The 24,259-nt window shown below is 37.9% G+C and overlaps 1 pseudogene; it reads right to left on the reverse strand.

Moving 5' to 3' along the window:
* LOC132593725 (suppressor of cytokine signaling 2 pseudogene) overlaps positions 1 to 24,056 on the reverse strand; it is a 52,824-nt pseudogene extending 28,768 nt beyond the window's left edge.
* Positions 24,057 to 24,259: the final 203 nt, after the last annotated feature.

A 24,259-nucleotide genomic window follows, 5' to 3' on the forward strand; every position in this document is an offset into this window, starting at 1 on the left:
ACAGACCATATAAAACCAGGCAGTAGGCTATGATTGTGCCTGTGGACTGTAGTCTGACCTCTTGTTCTAAAACACTGCTTTGTTTAGGATTTGTTTTACATCACTTGTTATTATTGAATCTATTTATGTACTTACATTGTCTCTGTACTATCTTGTGCTAGAGTCTAAGCTCTGTCTCTGTAAAAGAAGGGACATATGTCCTGTTCACCCCTGAGAATAGCATCACAGACACTCAGCAAGTATGTATTGAATGTATAGATCTGCAGCTTCCTGCTAAAGCAGTCCTTCTAAATAAGTCATTCATTTAACATGGAGAGCATATTGAATTCTTTAAGTGGTTCATATTTTTTTCCCAAATTTCACATATCGTAGAGAATTTCATGGTGCAGAAACAGTACAGAAAAATGTTTTCAGGCTTTGGAGTTATAAAGCTCAGCCCATTCTATCAATTAGTGTTTGGGATATTGAGTAACTTATTAAACCTGTCTGTTTTCTCAACTGTAAAAATAGAATAGTAATAGTAGCTGTTTTGTAAGACTTATGGTGGGGTCTCTTCTTGATCTTCCATCTTCCTCCCCAAGCCCACTCCCCACCCTTCTCCACCCTGTTCTGTGCCCTGGTAGGTCAACATGTAAGGACAACATCAGTGGTATGCCTTGTCCTCTGGATTCAAGTTGGGTTTTGCCGTTGTGGGGAGGGAGAAGAATGAGGTAAGAAGTATTTACTCTCTTAACTTGCTCCTAAGTTTCAAGACTGGCTGTGTTACTGGAAGAAAAGTGTCAGCTCACAAAATCACGAATTTATAGATGTGCTGTAATGGACCTAATCAGTGTAAGAACAACTATGCTACTATCTCCAGGGTACAGCGCTATCCTCCATGGTCTCTCTATACCTGCAGCATTAAAAATAGTCTCTTTATTCAAGTCTCAAATAATCCTAAATTCCTTCTGGGACCCTGAACTGACCTTAGAAGTTTAAAGAGAAAGTTCTTGAGAATAAATGGTAGCTCAAATTTAAACTATTCTTAGAAATCTGGTTTTGCTGTCTTTGAAATTATGTTAAAATACTGAATGATTCCTCTTGATTCAAGTTCCTCTACAGAGTTATGAACTAAGGGGTGTCTACAAGGTACATCCCTGCTTTGCTGAAACATTTTTTTTCTCACAAGATACTTAACATCAGGAAAATTTAGATCAAAATATGCACTTTCAAATTCTCTTGAAAAGGTCACACTTTCTGACTACACCAGGCTGGCCCACTTCATGGCCATGATAAACTGGAGCTGAGTGGCATTTAACCATTCCCAGGGGCTTTGAACTTGGCAGGCAACTTTGTCCCCACCACTCCCTACTGTGCCGTACTCCTAGTTCTGTGGTTTTTGTTAGCTACCTAGCCCCTGTGAACGTTTTCTTAGAGAATAAGAGGCAAAGTCATCAGCCCCCAGGGAGGCTGGGGGAAAAGGGAATAAGGAGCAAAATGGCGCATACAGCCATCTAGGAGAATAGGAGAGTGACAAGACTTGGATGGAGTGGGATTGCAAGATGGAGAAAAAAAGGTCCTCTTGGAATTCTGGGTTATAATTGGAAATTGTGATCCATGAGCGGGGCTATGTGTATTTATGCCACCCCTTTTGCTTTTCTGGGTAGATGTGGAAGAGATAGCAGGTTGGGCTTGACCAGGCTAGGGTTTTGCCCAGAGAGCAAGAGAGGCCAGAAAGATGAGACTCTTTGTAAGGGAAGGAATATAATGGTGGGTCATGGAATCTGGGGTGGTTAAAGAGGGAATGTGGACATGAAGGGGTGATGGACACTGAAGAAAAGGTGCCTCATGGTTAAGAACATTCCCTGTGTACCGTGGAGCCAGACTGCATGGACTCAAATCTTATCTTTATACTAGCTGGGTAAATATATATACTCTCTTATATATAATATATATAAAGTATAGAGTATCATTATATAATATATATTGTATATACTTTATATATGCAAAGCGTTTAGAACACTGCCTGGCTCATGGTAAGTGCCAAGCAGTGCTACAAGAATATTTTTCATGCCCTACATGGAATTCGATTTTAAAAATAAACCTTTAGGGGTTCCCTGGTGGCACAGTGGTTGAGAGTCCGCCTGCCGATGCAGGGGACACGGGTTCGTGACCCGGTCCGGGAAGATCCCACATGCCGCGGAGCAGCTGGGCCCGTGAGCCATGGCCGCTGAGCCTGCGCGTCCGGAGCCTGTGCTCCGCAACGGGAGAGGCCACAACAGTGAGAGGCCCGCGTACCGCAAAAAAAACCAAAAACAAACCTTTAACTTACATTTTTAATTAAGATATGTATTGAATGTCTGTAATGTAAAAAGAACATTAAGAGGTATTCTCTGGGGGCCGGAGAGATAAATCGGCTATGAAGCTGATCAGAGATTCACAGAGCATCTTTAGGGCATATAAAGGGATAAGCCCCATAAAGGAAAACACAGAGAAGGCTCTATATGGGGGAGGTGGGGGTTGTCCTTACTGACATGGTCAGGTTGGACACACAGCAGGAAGAATCAAGTGGCTACTATGTGAAATTCATCAGTAGGTGCTGAGCCTGGGATTTCATGGATTTTTCTAACACTGCCTTTGAAGCAGAGATGGGGATTTCCCCAAAGGCTTATTGATAGAATTTCTAATAGTGTGCCAGTCTAAGTTGGGAGATATTTTTGAGCAGGTGGAACTTTTTTTTACTAAGTAGTTTTTGTTTTGAAGAAAAAAAACTATAGGGCATGTGTGGTGGCAAACATGTCAAGCAATAAAAATGACTGTAGAGTGATGATGGACTTTGCATCCAACCCTCAGCGCCTTTCTAGAGCAATGATAGTTACCAGTTGTTTGTGTCTCTATCAAAAGATATTCTTTTCAATAGGATTATGTATATTTATACACTTTTTTTTTTCTTTACGTCCAATGAAACACACTGCCCTGAACCTTGTGATTTTTCAGTAGTGGGGATTATTCCAAATATGTCCAAAGTTGTCCACATTATAGATGTGCTGTCTATAAAGCATTTCATCCATCCCCCATTGGCATACATTCACCTACCTTCTAAATGTTTGCTCTTAAAACCAACATGGCCACAAAAGTCATGGTATATAATTCTTTTGTACACGTGCTGGTTGCCTGAAGGATGAAAGCAAAATTGTTAGATGATGTGTGCACTTCAAAGGAAATTATGTTTTTAGGATATTCGGAAATGCGGCCAAATTGCCCACCAATAAGATTATGTTAATTAACGCTCCCACCAAGTGTGGGAGAGGATGGTTGTTTAACACAGTCTTACCAGCGCCAGAAATATTTCATTATGTCCACTCCATAAACATTCTTTTTGTTTTATTACACTTCTCTAATTTTGAGGGAAGTTAAACAGCTTTATGTTAAAAGAAGTTGTGTTTATTTTCTATTGAACATTTGTGCCTTTGTCCATATTTATATTGAGCTAGTGTCTTTTGTTAATTGATTTGTAAGAAAATTTTATTTAAGAACCTTATTCATATTCATCTATCATATTTGCTGCATATATTTCCCAAGTTGTTTATATTGTACTGATTTTATTTATAGTATTTTTCACAAGTAGAAATTTAAATTTTTATGAAGTTATATTCAATGTTATGTGAGTTCTGAATTATATACCTTGCTTAGAAAAAGGTGACTGCTGCAAGTGTACAAGAAAAAAAATCTATTTTCATCTTAATTTTGAATTTTCATCCATCTAGATCAAAATTTTTGTATGTGATACATTAGTATCACTAATTAAATTAGTGGTAAATTTGTATAAGTGATAAATTTTGGGTTTTTCAAATTTAATTTTTATTTAATATTAGAGTACAGTTGATTTACAATGTTGTGTTAGTTTCAGGTGTACAGCAAAGTGATTCAGTTATATATACACATATATCCATTCTTTTTCCAATTCTTTTCCCATATAGGTTATTATAGAATATTGAATAGAGTTCCCTGTGCTATATTGTAGGTCCCTGTTGATTATCTATTTTATATATAGCAGTGTGTGTATGTTAATCCCAACCTTCTAATTTATCCCTCCCCCCACTTTTCCCCTTTGGTAACCATAAGTTTGTTTTCGAAGTCAGAGTCTGTTTCTGTTTTGTAAATGAGTTCATTTGTATCATTTTTTTTAGATTCCACATATAAGTGATATCATATGATATTTGTCTTTCTCTGTCTGACTTACTTCACTTAGTATGATAATCTCTGGGTCCATCCATGTTGCTGCAAATGGCATTATTCCATTCTTTTTGATGGCCAAGTAATATTCCATTGTATGTATGTATCATATCTTCTTTATCCATTCCTCTGTCAATGGACATTTAGGTTGCTTCCATGTCTTGGCTATGGTAAATAGTGCTGAAATGAACATTGGGGTGCATGTATCTTTTCAAATTATGGTTTTCTCTGGACATATGCCCGGTAGTAGTATTGCTGGATCACATAATAGTTCTCTTTTTAGTTTTTTAAGAAACTTCCATACTGTTCTTCTTAATGGTTGTACCAATTTATATTCCTACCAGCAGTGTAGGAGGGTTCTCTTTTCTCCATACCCTCTCCAGCATTTATTTTTTGTAGACTTTTTGATGATGGCCATTCTGACCCGTGTGAGGTGATACTTCATTGTAGTTTTGATTTGCATTTCAATGATAATTAGTGACGTTGAGCATCTTTTCATGTGCTTTTGGCCATCTGTATGTCTTCTTTGGAGAAATGTCTATTTAGCTCTTCTGCCCATTTTTTGATTGGGATTACTTTTTAATTTTTTCTATATAGAACTGCATGAGCTGTTTGTATATTTTGGAGACTAATCCCTTGTTGGTTGCTTCATTTGCAAATATTTTCTCCCATTCTGTGGGTCATCTTTTCATTTTGTTGATGGTTTCCTTTGCTGTGCAGAACTTTTAAGTTTAATTAGGTCCATTTGTTTATTGTTGTTTTTATTTTCATTAGGAGGTGGATCCAGAAAGATACTGCTGTGATTTATGTCAGAGAATGTTCTACCGGTTTTCTTCTAAAATTTTATACTGTCCACTCTTACATTTAGGTCTTTAATCCATTCTGAGTTTATTTTTGTGTATGGTATTAGAGAATGCTCTAGTTTCATTCTTCTATGTGTAGCTGTCCAGTTTTCCCAGCACCACTTATTGAAGAGACTGTCTATTCTCCATTGTATATTCTTGCCTCCTTTGTCATAAATTAGTTGACCATAGGTGTGTGGGTTTATCTCTGGGCTTTCTATCGTGTTCCATTGATCTACATTTCTGTTTTTGTGCCAGTACCACCCTATTTTGATTACTGTAGCTTCATAGTATAGTCTGAAGTCAGGGAGCCTGATTCCTCCAGTTCCATTTATCTATCTTTCTCAGAAAAGTGATAAATTTTGTATGTGATAATTTATTCTTTTCTTAGTAGGTTGTCCCACCATTATTTATTGATTATTCTGCCTTTAACACAGATTTGATTTAGATTATCATAATCTAAATATCCACATTATTTGAGTCTCAGTCAAGACTCTGCTTCTTTCCTTTATTTCTATACAATGCACAAGTACCAAACTCTTATTTATGGAAGTTTTATAATGTGTAAAAATGTAGTTTGTTCCCTTTTTCAAAATTTCTCTGCTTAATAGTTACTTGACTATAGATTTATCATGTTTACTTTTATAAAAACAATTCTATTGGTAATTTTATTGGGATCACATACAATTTATAGATTAACACAGGGTAAATTAGCATCTTTACAATATTGCATTACCTTAAATAGAACTGGGCATTAATCCCCATTAATTAAATTGTATTTTATGTTTCTTGGACCACTTTAAAGTTTTTTCAAGTTCTATGTCCTATTAGAGCATTTTAAAGTTTATTCATATAAATCTAGCACATTTCTACTTACCTCTATTTCTGGGCATTTATTTTGTAATTTTTGTTTAACTGAATTTCTTTAAGTACATCCTATTTGAACATAGTAAAGCCAACGGGGTTTTAGGTATCAATTCTTAAATTCTCCTTACTAAATTTTTCCATTATTTGTAACAATTTTCCCAGTTGGTTTTGGGCTTTCCAGGTTTATGCAATTATCTATGTATTTATAAATTAAATTTTTCCTTCTGTGTTAGAACTTTTGTACCTCATATTTATCATTCTTCAAGTCATTGGAATGAATTTCCCACAGAAGTTTAGGTAATAGGAGTGATAATCAACATCCTTGTTTTACGTTTTAATTTAATGGGAACATTTTTGTGTTTCACTATTAGGCATATTGCTACTTAAGTATTATATATTCCTACTTATTAAACTTGTTAATATTGACTTTTTATCAAGCACTTTGTCAGCATAATCAAACACAATGTTTCTCTACCTTGACCTGTAATTAATATGGAAAACATATTGATAGATTGAATTTATTGAATGAATCACTCCAGAAGAGTATCTCTCAATCTTTTAATAAGCTGCTGAATTCTATTTGCTAACACATTTTAGGAATTGTGCATCAGTATCCATTAGAGAAATCCAGCTGTAGTTTCATTTTATTATGTTGTCTTTATTAAGTTTTCTACCAATGTTTTCCTATATTTGTAAAAACCGGTTAGAAACTTTCACCTTCTTTATGCTTTCAAACAACTTAAATTGCATTCCTTAGATACTTCGTAAAATTTACTTCTGAAATAAATTGGTGCTGATGCTTTTTTGAGCTAGCTTTTGACAAGTTTCTTAATATCTTTTTTTGCATTATATATATTTTCTAGAATATTATGCTTCTTAGTCAAGATTTCAAATTAATTTGCAAAAGATGAAGCAAAGTGATCCTCATTTATCTCCTCAGTATACATGGTTGTTTATTCTAGTGTCTTATTTTTATATTTCTGTCTTCTTCTTTGACTCAGTATTATATCTATCTCCATATATTTTTCAAAGACTTGATAATTTTTCTGAGTTCTAGCATACATGTTTCAAGCAGGTAGTTGTACTGGTAATAATTCATATAGTCTGTCATTCATCTTATGTTCATTTACCACTTATGATGTCCTGAGCACTAAGCACATGTTGTAGAATACAACAAGGCATCCAACGTTCCCTTTACCATCAGAGACTTTAGCCCCATGGACCATACATGACTAATTAAAGCATAAGAGCAGCATCAACCTGGAAATTGATGAGAAAATGGAGAGACTGAATGTCTCTCAACTAGAAAGTAGCAGAGCAGTTTCTTAAACACGGGTCTATGGGACATCAAGATAAATCCTATGTATTTAGTGAAGTATTTAAAAATATATTTTTAGACATATTCCTTATGAGATCTACTTTCTGAATCTGTAGATATCTGAGAATGTCTTCCTATTGCTTTAACACACACACATTCTCTCTACCATATTGGTTTGATAATAGTTTTTGAATCATAAAGTTCATTCTTCATGATTCCATGATTTTCTGGAAGTCCTAGTCAGGCTTACTTATGTTCCTCTGGAGAAAAACTGTTTCTTCCTAACCCACTACTCACTACATTAGACACTAAGAATTATTTTCATTATCTTTACCATTCTAAAATTTCACAAAATATGTTCAGTATCTAGTTTCTTAATTGTATATAGAATATGGTATATGGTGATATTTCAGTCTGTCTCTATATTCTGGGGTGTTTTTTTTTTTCAGCTCAGGAAATTATATTTATGTCTTTGATTTTTCCTTGTTTTTTTAAATTTTTTATTTTTTTTTGGTTGTTGATGTTTCTTGCTCTGGAGGTAGAAAAGACTAGGTCATTGAAAGTGCTCCCCTGCTTTACAGAAGTAGGTCCTGGATAAACCATCATTTCTAAGTCATTGCTGAATTCACAGAAGATTAGCAAAATGATCAGAGGACTTGGAATATCAGTACACTATAAGGAAAAGCTAAAGATTCCATTGTCCTAGGGGTAAATTCTGATATCACCACTCCAGAATTCAGGATACTGTAAAGAGAATAGACGGTTAAAGATGAGAGATGTGAAGAATCTAGTACAAAGATCTAAAATGCATATAACAAGAGTCACAATCTGACTAGACATATAGCTTAATAAGCTGTTTATACTTGTGGCTTAAAAGAATCAAAAACATATCTGCACTTTAGGCAGGGACCAGCAGGGATGGCTTCTTTGTACTCTTCAGCATCAGCTAGAACAGCTAACCTGGGAGCTGACAATCCCATTTTCAGGATGGCTCACTCACACAGATGGTAAGCTGGGTTTGACTGCTACTAGGGAGTTCAGCGGTGCCTATGACCAGTAATCCTAGGTTTTTCTCTGTGTGAAAAAAAAAAAATCCTAGCTTTTTTTCAGTCAGCTTGACATTCCCAATTAATTGGGATTCCTTACAACATAGTGGCTGTGTTCTAAGAGAATAAGAGTGTATGGCATTGTAGTGATCTAACTTCAGAAATCACATAGCAACAATTCCACCATATTCTATTGGTCTAAGCCTGCATTTTCCAATGCAATAGCCACTAAACACATGTCGATTTAACTTTAATTAAGATTAAAATTCAGTTCTACAGTCATCCTAGCTACATTTCAAGTATCCAATGTGGCTAGAGTTATTGTATTAGACAACACAGATAGAACATTCTGCAATTATGGAAATGTTCTGTTGAACAGCCCTTGTCTAGGAAGCCACTGAGGTCCATTCAGGTTCAAGGGGAAGGAGCTAGAATCCACTGCTTGCTGGAGAAAGCATTCAAGGTTATAGTAGAAAAAGCAGCATGTGGGATGGGAGATATTGTTATGCCTGTCCTTGTGAAATATGAATTGATGCAGCAAATTCTATTACAAAAAATTATGTAGAGAAAAACTATCAACTGGTAATGTGTAATATAGCTTAATATATGCATATCCTATGACCCAGCAATTCTACTCCTAGGTATATATGAAATAGATGTTGGATGTGCACACAAAAGACAGGAACAAGAGTAATAACATTACGTTTTATAATAGCCCCAAAATGGAAACCATCCAAATATCCATCAGTAGACAAATGTTCAAGTAATGACTTAAATCTTGGATCTATGTTTTCTGTGAAAGTTGGAAAACCTCTCCAAACTCTACTTTTAAGGTGATTCTATCCATGGGATTGTTGTGAAAATTAACCAAGATCACATATGCAAAAGCATACAGAGCATGGTCGGCACTCAACAAGTTCTCCTCTCTGTAACACCAGTGACTACCGTAGTCACTTGGTAGGCACAAGGTCTTTATAAACATTGTGGAACTAATGAATTCATGTAATAATCCAATTTTATCCATCTGAATGTTTGTCTACAGCTCATAGAGGTGGATTCTCAGAAGTAGTGTTAGAAGAGACTCCCCTTTGAGGTCAATGACTAGCTATCGTGAGTATTCAATATTTGTGAATGGGTGGATGGATGAATCCTGCCCTTTCCATCGCCTGTACGTAGAAATCTAACACAACTCAAGTTATTGAGATTCTATCCTATGTTTAAAAATCCCACCACTCCCCACAGGAACTCTTCTTAATTACTGAGCCCATACTTGGCAAGATAATAATGGAATCTTAGAAAAGTAAAAAGAGGAAGAATGGTTAGGGATCTAATAGCATACAGTGGCCTCTACCTCTGGTCTGGGAATAGGAGCTGGAAATCTCTTGAGAAAATGACACCCACATGGAATTCCAGCGCTTCAGGTTTCAGCAAGGGAGGGAGACCACAAGTATGACCTTCCTGTTGGTATTTGGGAACCTCCACTTCAGGTCCAAACCAGAAACAGGAAGCTTAGTGCTTGCTAAGCAAGAAAAGGGAATTGACTAGAAAACGTTCCAGCTTGAGCCTGGCGTTGGAATAGTTCTTCCTTTGTCTAGGATATTTCTTTCATTCCTGCTAATGGTCCCAACCTGCTGAAAGGGAAACATTCCTTTCAATAGCATGTAGCAAAAATGTCTCAAACACTTACTCTGTGTTGCAATCTGAACCCAGGTATGTCTGTCTAATTGTAAGGTCTATTCTCTTTCTGTATAAGCATTGTTTTTTATTTGGTCTTAGAGAGGTAGATGAGACACTGAAGATGGAGGGTAAGACAAATACAAATTAGATAACAGTTCAAAGGTGAAAGGATTTGGCACCTCCGGGTTCAGAAAAAGTGGTCTTGGATATTTTTTTAAACGTCTTTCCCATTTCAGTTAAATTCACACCTGAACTGCACATGAAGGACAGAAATGGACATCCCAAGCAAAGAAAATAGTTTGAGCAAAGACATGAAGGGGTGAACAAATGAGATATTTTGTAGGGAAGGTAAATCGTACCTTTGTTCAGGGCCCAAGGGCATATTGAAGGAAAAGGAGCAAGGTTAAAAAATACAAAAATTTATTAAACACCTACTTATGGCCTAAAACCTATGCTAAGCTCCTCATTTGTGTTATTCATGTTCCTTAATTAGGGAGATTAAGTTAATTGCACAGGATCAAACAAAAGCCATGAAGCTAGAATTCAAAATTTGTTCTGACCTTTTCCGAGGACAATACGTTTTGTATGAAGAAAGGTAAAGCTTAGGGCACTTTGGGGTAGACAAAGAAGGTGTCTTAAGTGCAAAGCTAAGCATCTGTAACTGGTGAGGGAAGTGTAAAGCATGATTCCAATATGGAGGAGTCTGACTATATGCTGACAGTTGTCAGTGGGGTGAGCAGGCTGGGGAGTGAGTTACACACAGGGCCTCAGATCCTGGGAAAGCTGGTTCATTCGTTTGCAAAATGCTCAGCAACACTGTATGTGTGCTGGCTCTGGTTTTCATTATTTGCATCAGAAAATTGGAGTGGAGGCCCGGACAGGGTCACCACTGGAATCAGAACCAGAACTGGAATGAACTCACAGGGCACTTGGACTCTAATTATGTTCATGTCATCACTTGCTACTCTACCTAGGCTTCTAACCTAACCCCACTATTTCTTTTCTGTGTGATCTTGGAAAATTTGAAAGCAGATTAATTTATTGTTTTCATCTGGAAGAATTTTCCTATTTGGATACAGATATTTTAAAAATTCCTCCTAGCATTTCTATATTCCATATAATATGCACACTCTATTCGCTTGTCTAGAAGCCGAAACAAGGCAAATATTCACTGTCTTCTCACCCCTGGATCTCCATAGCATTTCATCCTATTTTCATGAACCTTAGTGCAAGCTGCCTTTAATGAATAAGATATCCTTGAAGGCAGAAATTGTCCTTTATATTTTAAAGCCCTGAAAATATCACATCTATTTTAGGTTGCTTCTAACTTTCAGTATTATAAATATTGAGATATACATGTTTGTACCTACATCTGTATGCATATCTGTGACTTTCTATTTCCCTAGAAGTGGAAATTCCATTACCTAATGTTTTAGATCTTTAAAATATTTATCCAAAGTATCCTCGAAGTTTCCATTTTTACCCCCCTAACAAATTAAAATACGCTCATGTACTCTAAAAAGTGGGTTAGAAAGGCATTGCTTTAAAATTTGACAGAGGAAGGTACAACAGTTCACAGGGTGAATGACTTACTGCGCCAGCAATATGCACAGTGTCCTCACATCCATCCCCTGGCTCCACCCACTGCTCTGCAGCACTGGGGATTACATTTCTGAGGTGCCCTTGTCAACTGGCTTCCAGGTAGATGTGGCCATTGGGTGACACTGGTGGAAAAATGAAAAGGTGGCAGTGGGGAGAAGGCAGGGATTTTCTCCCCTCTTGCTATGTTTCAGGCAGTGATTCTGATAGTATATTATAGCTACATCTCCTCTGAAGTTAGTTCCAAATGCTTTCCAGACAGACCCTTCCTCTTGGGTTCAATCTCCTACATGGTAGCCCCACCACAGTTTAGCTCCTGCCTGACTGCTTCACCTTCTGTGCTCTGATATATCAGCATCTCCCTGTGCCCTCCAAGCCCCTTGTTGCCAGTAGCCTTGTGCTGCTACTACTCTTTGGCTGTCTCACCATCTCCTGTTTGTCTTAACAACTTCTCCATACCTGTGTATTAAATTGCCTCTATTTATCTTCCTAGTGTGGACAGTTTTCTCAATGTTCCCTGGGCCGATATACTTACCAAAATATGCTTCTCTATAAATGGTGATAAGAGAAGCAGAATCCAGACCTGCTCATTGAAATCTGGTTCTCCTTCTGCTAGATCATACAAGCAGTATTGGTATTTAAAAGAGGGCTTTAAGTAAATGGTGTAGACGACTGCTATAGAAGGCCAGGGCAGGAGGTTACGGTAATGGTCTGAACTGGTCATAGATAGCTTAATGGAAAAGGTGTTAGCTAAACAGTGTCTCAAGAGTGTGTCTAAAAGCAGAGCATTCTTGGGCAGTTAAAAATACCATCATAACTAGTGCTGCTGGGACAGGAATAAAGACACAGACATAGAAAATGGACTTGAAGATATGGGGAGGGGGAAGGGCAAGCTGGGACGAAGTGAGAGAGTGGCATGGACATATAGACACTACCAAATGTAAATAGATAGCTAGTGGGAAGCAGCTGCACAGCACAGGGAGATGAGCTCGGTGCTTTGTGACCACCTAGAGGGGTGGGATAGGGAGGGTGGGAGGGAGACGCAAGAGGGAGGGGATATGGGGATATATGTATATGTATAGCTGATTCACTTTGTTATGCAGCAGAAACTAACACACCATTGTAAAGCAATTATACTCCAATGAAGATGTTAAAAAACAACAACAACAAAAAACTAGTGTTGCTGGATGGCCCCAATCCAATTCTGACCTACATCCTCTTTTTACCATCCCTAGGACATTTGTTTTTAATGTGAGAGAATATTTTGAAAGACTTTTTAAAATTTGAAATTGCAAAGTATATAAGATGAGAGTATTTCTGATGTTATCTTTAACCTTACTTTACTATTAGCCTTACTTTACTATTAATCTTACTTTACTATTAGGGATGTTTTGATTTTCCAGTTACCTAAAGAGACAGCACAATCTCTTACTAGACATTTTTACAATCTCTAAACATTGTAATCCAGTCTTGGGTATGGATGAAAGAAACGAACAATCACAGAATATCTACTATATAAGACTTAGAGCTTTCTGAATCAACAATCAGTAATGTCTTTATAAGAATACCATATAAGAATACCATAGGTATTCATTTCACAAGCCCCTCCCTTTCCTAGCTTGAGCATTTCTATTCTCCCATAACAACCTTTTAATTCTCTGTCCCCAGTTTCTATTCAAAGGATCTTGTTAGGCGTTTTTCTTTTTTAACAGTGACTTCTACTTCATGTAAAATGAACATTCCATAATAGAACTCCAGTGACCTTCACAAGGTTCATCTCTACCAAAAAAACCTATAAATATGGTTTTTTGTGTAGCTTCCTCCTTGATCTACATTTAGACAGTAATTGATTCTAGCTTTCAAATGCTTTCGTTCTCTCTTTCAGAACAGTAAAAAGTGACTAGCCTAAAAATCTAATTGACTGAAATGATCAGTTTTACCACAGTTCACTACACTCACTCAGAAAGCTGCTCTGAGTGGCAACTTGAAAGAGCTGTCCTTTGAAACTGTCATTTCACAAGACTTCTAAGTTACAGTTGGGCCATAAATACAACAGGTTAAACTACGGCATCTGAGAAATTATATAGGTGAAAAATTACGAGGATATGATCTTTCCACTCAGGCATGTAAAGATTTAATCTCCCAGATTAAAAACCCAGAACACAGTGATTGTGCCAAGATAACAGCTGGGAGGATGCTTCAGGACTGGGTTCCCAGGGTGTTTTCAGGGGACCAGATCTGTAGTCTACAGAGGCAGGTGCTACACAGGGGGAGCCCAGAAGCCCTTTCACCATATCGGGCCAGCTTTGAGCTTATCTGTGGCATCTTGCATTCAAGGAGCGGTTCCCCATCGTCTGCTAAAGAGAAGGGAGATGAACCACCCACATGGGAACCATACTGCGTATTGACAGGAGAAAAAAGTCATGAAAGAGAAAGGCTAGGAGGCTTAGCTATATAAAAGAGGGATCTATTCTATTAACATGACAGTAGTGGGAGATACTAAAATACCAGTTGTTTTGATTTCTGTCCATTAGCTAGATAGGCAGTGTTCTTCCCAGTTGGTCTCTGGAATCTCTCTTGATCCTATTCCCTTATGCATGTCCATTACCACTGCCCTTCTTTAAGTCCTCATCATTCAGACTCTACCAGGGGCTTCTTCTCAGCAGGTCTCTCAAAACCATTGTTTCTTCCTTCTAGTCCAGCCTTACTATTGCAATCAGAGTGGTCCCTCTGAAACAGAAATACACGGCCATTAAAGAATGGCCGCATATTGCCCTTAAGGTCCAGTCTAACATCCTAAACCTATAATTAAGGCTTCTATGAAATGGCTTCTGCTGACATCACTGGCCAACGCTCTGCCCCAGATGCCTTATACTCCAGTCACACAATACACATAGACAGCTCTTTCTTTGCCTATGTCCACATCTGCTTTGGAGACTTCTCTAATGAAGCCTTTAAGATGAAATAACAGTCATTACAGACTTCTTACATGGCAGTTCCTGGGTCCATAGGCACAGGTCCTAAACAAGGCAGGCAGAAGCTATATTACCTTTTATGATCCAGCTTGTAAGTCTCGTAGCATCACTTATGTAGCATTCTATTAGTTGAAGTATTCACAAAGGTCTGTCCAGTTTCAAGGGGAGGGAACACAAATACTACTTCTTGATGGGGGTTAAGGGAGGGGGCATGATTCTGGAAGAGCATCAGAGACAAGAAGCATTATTGAAGACTTTTTTGTAAAACACAATTTGCTGCAGAGAGAGAGGGAGTACAGATTACTCTTTTAAGAAGTTTGCCTAAGAAAAGGATAGAAAGATAAGAGAACAAAGCAGGATCAAAGTAAATTTTTCTTTGACCTGGACATGAAAATGTACCACTGGCAAATGGAGTAGTTTGGAAACAAACCTGACAGTCTGATTAAGAATCTGCACTTTTTTTTTTTTGAAGAGTTTGTACTTTTAACCACCTTGCTGAAGAGTAAGGGTCACCAGACTATAGCCTGCAGATCAAATACAGCCCACTGCCTGTTTTTGTAAGTCTGCAAACTAAGAATAGATTTTTCTATCATTTTTATTGGAGTATAGTTGATTTACAATGTTGCGTTAGTTTCAGGTGTACAGCAAAGTGAATCAGTTATACATATACATATATCCACTCTCTTTTTAGATTCTTTCCCCATATAGCTCATTACAGAATATTGAGTAGAGTTCCCTGTGCTATAAAGTAGGTCCTTATTAGTCATCTATTTTATATATAGTAGTGTGTGTATGTCAATCCCAATCTCCCAGTTTATCCCTCTCCCATCCCCTTGTCCCCCGCTAACCATAAGATTGTTTTCTATATCTGTAACTCTATTCCTATTTTGTAAATAAGTTCATTTGTACCATTTTTTTAGATTCCATATATAAGCAATATCATACGATATTTGTCTTTCTCTGTTTGCCTGACTTCACTCAGTATGACACTTTCTAGGTCCATTCATGTTGCTGCACATGGCATTATTTTGTTCTTTTTTATGGCGGAGTAATATTCCATTGTGTGTGTGTCTCTGTGTGTGTGGTGTGTGTGTATACCACATCTTTATCCATTCCTCTGTTGATGGACATTTAGAATGGCTGAAAAAATATCAAAAGAATCAGATTTGACACATGAAAATTCATGTATCAGCCTCCATAAATAAACGTTAGTGAACAGAGGCATGCTCCTTCATTTATCCATTGTTTATGGCAGCTTTCGTGCTGCAGTGGTGGAGGTGAGTGGCTGCAACAGACCATATGGCCCACAAAGCCTAAAATGTTTACTATCTCACTCTTCATAGATGGTTTTGACCAAACCCTGGTGTAGTATCTCCCAACAGACCCATTTCTGCCTTTATATACAAGGACAACATGGGTTTCTTAAAAGTGGAGTGTCCCGTACATGCACAGCATGGTAAATACCCCAAGATTTCATGACTTCCTCACTGGCTTTCTATAGGGATAGGAAAAGCGTGTCTAAGTGTTTACCTTTATTCCTGGTCAATATTGACTTGTGCTTTATTATTTAGATAGCATCTTACTCATATGTTTTTGCATGTTGTAGCTACTTCCTCATTTGTCTTTCTGATCTTAAGTATCACTTGCTCAGAGAAGTCTTCCCTTATGAACCTGTTTCAAGCAAGTCCACCCCTGCCCACTTATTCCCCAACACTGCATCTTGAATGTTCCCTTCCTATTAATCACTGCATCCGTCATTATTCCATTACTTGGCTCATCTGTTTCACGATCTGCCTCTCTAATGCCATAGTATCTATTCCGTGGCCACAGGGACCCCACCCATCCTTGTACTCCCATAGGCAATGTTTACCTTATATTTCACCCATCCGGCATGCTGCCAGCTCAATGAATACATTTATGAATGAATGAACGTTTTTCCACATTTACGTTATCTACCAGAAATAGAAGGGGACTTGGATTTCAGCATAACCTGAAGCAAGTATCTCTCAATCTCTATTTCACAGAAGACAGTGATTGTTAAAGGAGGTTAAATAGTCTATGGACCCTGCAGTTGGGATTTGTGGAACAGAGAAAAATCAGGGCATTTCCAAAGCTGGCAGGAGAAGAACTAGAGAATGAGGTTATAGCCCAGAGATGGTGGCCAGGCCACCAGCATGGCTGCACTGGAGGGTCCTTGTAAAAGGGCTGCAGAGATGGGGGATGAGTTGGGACTGGATCTGCTGACTCAGGGCTTCTGTGCCCATGGGGGCTGCTGTTTTCTGTTTCACAAGGGTAGGTGATAAGGCAAGGAGGGATGTAGTTAGGTTGGAGGGGACTCATGTCAAGGACTGAAGAGGAAGAACAAATAGACTGTGACTCCTCACTCCCACCTTCTATGACCTTGAAATCCTGGAGTCATCTTTCCCCTTTCCTTTTCTACCCTTAGGTCCTGCCAGCGCTACATCAACAAATCTTATATCTGTCCCTTTCTCACTATGTTCATTCTCACCCTTATAATTCAGACCCTCATTTCTTTTTTTTTTAATTGGAGTATAGTTGATTTATAATGTTGTGTTAGTTTCAGGAGTACAGCAGAGTGATTCAGCTATACACTTACATATATTCATTTTTTTTTAGATTCTTTACCCATATAGATTATTTCAGAATATTGAGAGACTTCCCTGTACTATACAGTAGGTCCTTGTTGGTTATCTGTTTTATATATAGTAGTGTGTGTATGTTAATTCCAAGCTCCTAATTTATCCATCCCCGCTCCACGTCTCCCCTTTGGTAACCATAGGTTTGTTTTTGAAATTTGTGAGTCTGTTTGTATTTTGTAAATAAGTTCATTTGTACCATTTTTTTTAGATTCCACATATAAGAAATATCATATGATATTTGTCGATTTACTTCACTCAGTATGACAATCTCTAGGTCCATCCATGTTGCTGCAAGATGGCATTATTTCATTCCTTTTTATGGCTGAGTAATATTCCATCATATGTGTGTATATATATATATATATATATATATATATACACATACACACACACCACACCTTCTTTATCCATTCATCTGTCGATGGACATTTAGGTTGCTTCCACATCTTGGCTATTGTAAATAACTGCTGCAATGAACATTAGGGTGGATATATGTTTTTGAATTATGATTTTCTCCAGATATATGTATAGGAGTGGGCTATTTTTAGCCTTTTAAGGAACCTCCATACTGTTCTCCATAGTGGTTGTACCAATTTACATTCCCACCAACAGTGTAGGATGGTTCCCTTTCCTCCACACCCTCTCCAGCAGTTTGTAGACTTTATGATGATGGCTCTTCTGACTGGTGTGAGGTGATACCTCATTGTAGTTTTGATTTGCATTTCTCTGATAACTGGTGATGTTGAGCATGTTTTCATGTACTTTTTGGCCATCTGTATGTCTTCTTTGGAGAAATGTCTACTTAGCTCTTCTGCCCATTTTTTGATTGGGATGTTTGTTTTTTGTTGACATAGAGCTGCATGAGCTGTTTGTATATTTTGGAGATTAATCCCTTATTGGTTGCTTCATTTGCAAATATTTTCTCCCATTCTTTGTCTTTTTGTCTTGTTTATGGTTTCCTTTGCTGTGCAAAAGCTTTTAAGTTTCGTTAGGTCCCATTTCTTTACTTTTGTTTTTAATTCCATTTCTCTAGGAGGTGGGTCAAAAAGGATCTTGCTGTGATTTATGCCATAGAGTGTTCTGCCTATGTTTTCCTGTAAGAGTTTTATCGTGTCTGGCCTTACATTTAGATCTTTAATCCATTTTGAGTTTATTTTTGTGTATGGTGTTAGGGAATGTTCTAGTTTCATTCCTTTACATGTAGCTGTCCAGTTTTCCCAGCACTACTTATTGAAGAGGCTGTCTTTTCTCCATTGTATATTCTTGCTTCCTTTATTGTAGATTAATTGACCATAGGTGCATGGGTTTATTTCTGGGCTTTCTATGCTGTTCCAGTGATCTATATTTCTGTTTTTGTGCCAGTACCATACTGTTTTGATTACTGTAGCTTTGTAATATAGTCTGAAGTTAGGGAGCCTGATTCCTCCAACTCTGTTTTTTATTCTCAGGATTGCTTTGGCTATTCAGGGTCTTTTGTGTTTCCATACAAATTGTAAAAATGTTTTTTTCCAGTTCTGTGAAAAATGCCATTGGTTATTTGATAGGGATTGCACTGAATCTGTAGATTGCCTTGGGTAGTATAGTCATTTTCACAATATTGATTCTCCCTATCCAAGAACATGGTATATCTTTCCATCTGTTTGTGTCATATTTGATGTCTTTCATCAGTGTCTTATAGTTTTCAGAGTTACAGGCCTTTTGCCTCCTTAGGTAGGTTTATTTCTAGGTATTTTGTCCTTTTTGATGTGACAGTAAATGGGATTGTTTCATTAATCTCTCTGATCTCTTGTTGTTAGTGTACAGGAATGCAACAGATTTCTGTGTATTAATTTTATATCCTGAAACTTTACCAAATTCATTGATGGGCTCTAGTAGTTTTCTAGTAGCATCTTTAGGATTTTCTATGTATAGTATCATGTCATCTGCAGACAGTGACAGTTTTACTTCTTCTTTTCCAGTTTGGAGTCCTTTTATTTCTTCTTCTTTGACTGCCAGGGCTAGGACTTCCAAAACTATGTTGAATAAATGTGGTGAGAGTGGACATCCTTGTCTTGTTCCTGATCTTAGAAGGAATGCTTTCACCTTTTCACCATTGAGAATGATGTCAGTTGTGGGTTTGTCATATGTGTCCTTTATTATGTTGAGGTAAGTTCCCTCTATGCCCATTTTCTGGAGCGTTTTTATCATAAATGTGTGGTGTTGAATTTTGTCAACAGCTTTTTCTGCATCTATTGAGATGATCATATGGTGTCGTCTATTCTTCAGTTTGTTAATATGGTATATCACACTGATTGATTTGAGGATACTGAAGAATCCCTAGGATTCTTCAATCCCAATTGATCATGCTGTATGATCCTTTTAATGTATTGTTTGATTCGGTTTGCTAGTATTTTGTTGAGGATTTTTGAATATATGTTGATCGGTGATATTGGCCTGTAATTTTCTTTTTTTGTGGTATCTTTGGTTTTGGTATCAGCGTGATGGTGGCCTCATAGAATGAGTTTGGGAGTGTTCCTTCCTCTGCAATTTTTTGGAAGAGTTTCAGAAGGATAGGTGTTAACTCTTCTCTAAATGTTTGATAGAATTCACCTGTGAAGCCATCTGGTCCTGGACTTTTGTTTGTTGGAAGTTTTTTAATCAATCACTGTTTCAATTTCAGTACTTGTGATTGGTCTGTTCATATTTTGTTTCATCCTGGTTCAGTCTTGGAAGGTTGTCTCTAAGAATTTGTCCATTTCTTCTAGGTTGTCTATTTTATTGGCATATAGCTGTTTGTAGTAGTCTCTTATGATCCTTTGTATTTCTGTGGTGTCAGTTGTAACTTCTCCTTTTCCATTTTTAATTTTAATGATTTGAGCCCTCTCCCTTTTTGTCTTGATGAGTCTGGCTAAAGGTTTATCACCTCATCATTTCTTAACAAAACTACTACAAGAGGTTTCTACTCCAGTGTCTTCTCCAGAGTATCTGCAAGGTAAGCTTGTAAAGGATAAATCTGATCATCTTTCAGTGGCTTTACAGTGCTCACCAGAAGTGATAAAAATATCTTAAGTATGGACGCACACACCCTTTAGATGTTGCCTGCAAGTCACCCCTTTCAAACTTAGTTCCTTCTCTCCTTCCCCAAGGCCAGTCCCTTTAAATGCTCCATTCCTGACACAAAATAGGGCCTTTTCCTTAGTCTTCTCTTTGCCTAGAATGTTCCATATTTTCACATGAAATGCCTCCTCCTTTTCTTCCAAGATTCGGCTCAAATATGAACACCTCTGGGAAACCTTCCCCAAGGCTCCCTAGGGAGAGTTTATGGTTCTGTCCACTCTATTTGCTGTCTCTATGCCCCTGCTTGGTTGTGTGACTCTCCTGTTATGTGTTCTGTGTCTCTAACTCTCTCTTTCTCTCTGCCTCTCAGGGGGAAATAACATGTGATATGACAGTTTTCCTGTGTCAAATCTATCTTTGCCCTCCTACACAGTTACACTGTGCTGTGTTTCAGACTGCCAACAATCTTAGTATTCTTTTCTGAATCCTCAGTCCTGAGTATATCTCCTGGAACGCAATTTTTGTTGGAGAGAAAAAGAAGCAGAGGAAGGGATAAAAAAGAGAAGCAATTCAGGAAAGCAGTGTCTGTAGAAGTGAGTCAGATTGAATTAGTAGTGACCATGGAAATGGTTTTAATTGGCTACAGGGCCTGTGCTGAATGGTCGAAACCAATAAGTCAGGGAAGTTGATGCTGGAAATTTCAAAAGAGGCCACTGCCATGGGTTGGATTGGTGGTGGAGAAGCTTTGTAGTCTGAATTCAAATTGCTTTGTTTCCCTTTTAAAGCTTTGGGAAAATTGGGTATCCACTGAGTGCTTCCACCTCTTCATCTGCCAGCTGGGATAATAATATATTTACCTTGATTTTTAAAACTTAAAATATCCCCTTAAAGATATATAAATGAAATAAACATTTGTAAATTGTTTAGATCAGTGTCCAGTACATAGAAAATAGTCAAAGTTAGACTACATAAAAACCACAAGCAATGCTAAGATAATCAGACTGGGTCGTAACTCAGTCTTTTCACAATTGAGAAAACAGGCCAACATGATGATCAGCTGCACTGGGATGGCAATAAGCCCTTCTTAATCGAAGTCCAATGTCTTCCTCCCAGAAATCACCACAGCTGAAAGGGCAGTGAAGGGGGATAGGAAAGGGCTATGGAGAAGAGGACAGGATTAGTAAGTAATAATTGTTACAGAGAAAGAAGCATGTACCGAGAGCTATTTCATTTGCTCCTAGCATCCACCCAAAGAAGGTGACATTATTCCAGCTTGGCAGTTGTGGAAATCAAGGAAGTGGCCACTTTATGGAGGCTGAGGGGAGAAAATACTCAGTAGCACTGCCATAAAGCCCTTTCCAGACAGGCTGGCCTGTGAAGATACAAACCCCATACCTGCTGTAGAATGCCAAATGCTGGTGGGAAAAAAAAATGACTAGCAATGCAGTGGGTAATGAGAATACAACCTCTGAGTTAGTTAAGAGAAACATTATTCTAAGTCATTGTTGTAATAATTAAAAGGGAGAGTGGATTGCAAAATACAAGTTGTTTCAAAAAAAGAACATAAATTGATAGTTGGGCTAGTTGCATAGTCCTGGTTTATATGTTAAAATGTACTAGCTTTGAATAGCTTCTTTGAAATGCACAAGGGAGAGAACAGAGTGTAACTGCTTTGAGAAGACTTTCTATTTCTTTCTTTTTTTTCTTTTGTGTCTCTCAAAAGTTTTTAGAAGTGTCTTTAGGAAAACTCGGCAGTTGACTTAGAAACCATCATTTTTTTGAAGCTCAGTAGGCATATACTTTCTGCATATTATTCAGAATTATTCTGTCTCCATCATTTATAAGCCCTTAAAGCATAAATCAATGTTATCACTCTCCTTCTAAAAGATACTGGTTTCTTAATCCTTAGGCCACTTAGGGAAGTGTCCTGAAACCTGCACATGTGCAGTATTGCCAAAATACAGATTTAGGATGTTTGTTTTGTAGGTTATACCAGACTAATGTATACGGAGTTATCTTTGAGACTATTAATTAGATCAAGTTATGTTTACTCCATTACTGAATTCCCAAGAGTATGTGTGTGTGCAAAGTCATTTCAGCAGTTCTGGGTCTTGTTTCTTGGCCTCAGGTAACACCTTTTTTACGTTTGTTTTTCTGGAGACTTCAGTTAGTAATGGGTTCACATATATGCCTGTACAAGATGTTAAGAGCTAAGGCTACTTGGAAGAAATGCAGCAGGTGTCTATAAGTAAGGAAGTTATGAGGGATACAGAGATTTGCCGCATGCTGGTGCATGGTTTTAAGCCTAACAAACACTTCATCAGGTTCTTGTGAGGTCTGGGCTCATGTGAACCGTGGCAGAGTATCCAGGTCATACCCTCAGTGGTACTGACAACTCTAAAGATAACGAGTCAGAATAAATGAGGAAAACCATGTTGCAGCTAGTGCCTTAGTGTACATTCCTGGGGCCAGTGGGCTAACATTAGGGTTTTAAGTGCTAGAAATGGTTGCAAGTGTTTTCTGGAGAGATGAAGAGTGAGAAGCAGCAGAAGAGAAGGAGAAGCCTAGAGAAGCTGGACAGGGAATGAAGGAGATGGAACTCAATCATGTGCAAGGAGGCTGTGGGTCAGTGGTTAGAGAAACCTGCGGGTGGGGAACCAGGGTCTTCTTTGACAGCAGAATATATGGGTCTCACGGGTTTAAGGGCTCAGACCCATTCTGAGTGGGTTTTTTTTTTTCATGTCTTTGAGTCAGTCAAAAACAGCTAACGCAATCTCCACAGTTTTTTCAAATACTCCTTTTCACTCTGTCACTATGATACTCTATTCCTATAAATAATTATGAAATATCAATTGAATGGTTATCCTATAGACAGCTGTTGAAACATCTATTTACAAATAGAAGCATTCTACAAAGAGGCAAAGGGACTGATATGAAAAACAACAGTATTTGGAATGGGGGGTTCAAATCCTAGTTCTGCCACCTACAAGGTATTTGGTTTGGTGTTGGGTAAGCCATCTTTACCTCTCAGCCTGTCTATTCCCTTGTAGAATGATGAAGATTAAAACATACATAATGTGTTTAGAACAATTCTGGAACACAGTGCACACTCAATCAATATTAACTTCCTAACATTCAGATTCCCTCTACTTGGCTTTTCACTGATGTTAAACAAGTATCAATGCCAAGTTAATAAAGAAAACGTATTCACTGGTTTGCTTCAGTTGAATTTGGTCCTGAAGTTCTAAGGAAATCATCACAGTTAAACATTGTAATCTACAGCCAACATGCCAGGATGTTGTCTATTGATGAAGAGAAAACTGCTCTGTTTTTAAGGATGGGGCAGTAGAGAGAATTTATTGAGAGAAAGTTTTCTTATAACATCTGCACAGTTCTAGAGTTTGAGGAACTAAAAGGGAGAACAAACTGAATTTATAATGATTTCCCTCAAAATGCATTCAAAGAGAAAAAAAAAAAAGATTTCTTGAACAACTCTTATTTATAGGTAGACAGTCTTCAGACCCAAGAAACATAAACTCTCACGTGAGAGGCTAATACCTAAACACCTAAGATACACAGCCATTGAGGAAGCTTACACAGAAGTGGAGGAAATAGGCTCAAGGAGTCACGTATTCTGACCCTCCAGAAAGTTTCAGCTCATGAAGGGATATCAGCAAATAGATAAGACTCTGGAAAGTCTCACAAGCCATTGGCTACTGCCTTGTGACTATACTGTACCCACCTTTCACACTGGCGTCCTCTTCCTTAGCTGCTATGAAACTTTCTGATTGGAGAAGAGGAAGATCCAACATCATCTGCATCCTCCTCTGCCCTGTGAAGTGGCTTTGTCATCAGCATAGTGATGGGGACCTCACTACCTCTCTAATTCTTCATAGTGCTTGGTTTTTTGTGGTGTCTGTCTACCTCCTGGTCCTGGTTAGACTCCTAAAATATCAAAGATAAGAAAGGCCTTATATGCAGTTTAAGTATGTGCTAGTGAGCATTTAACAACCAGCTCCACAGT

The sequence above is a fragment of the Globicephala melas genome, chromosome 17, assembly GCF_963455315.2.
Source record: "Globicephala melas chromosome 17, mGloMel1.2, whole genome shotgun sequence".
Lineage (NCBI taxonomy): Eukaryota > Metazoa > Chordata > Mammalia > Artiodactyla > Delphinidae > Globicephala > Globicephala melas.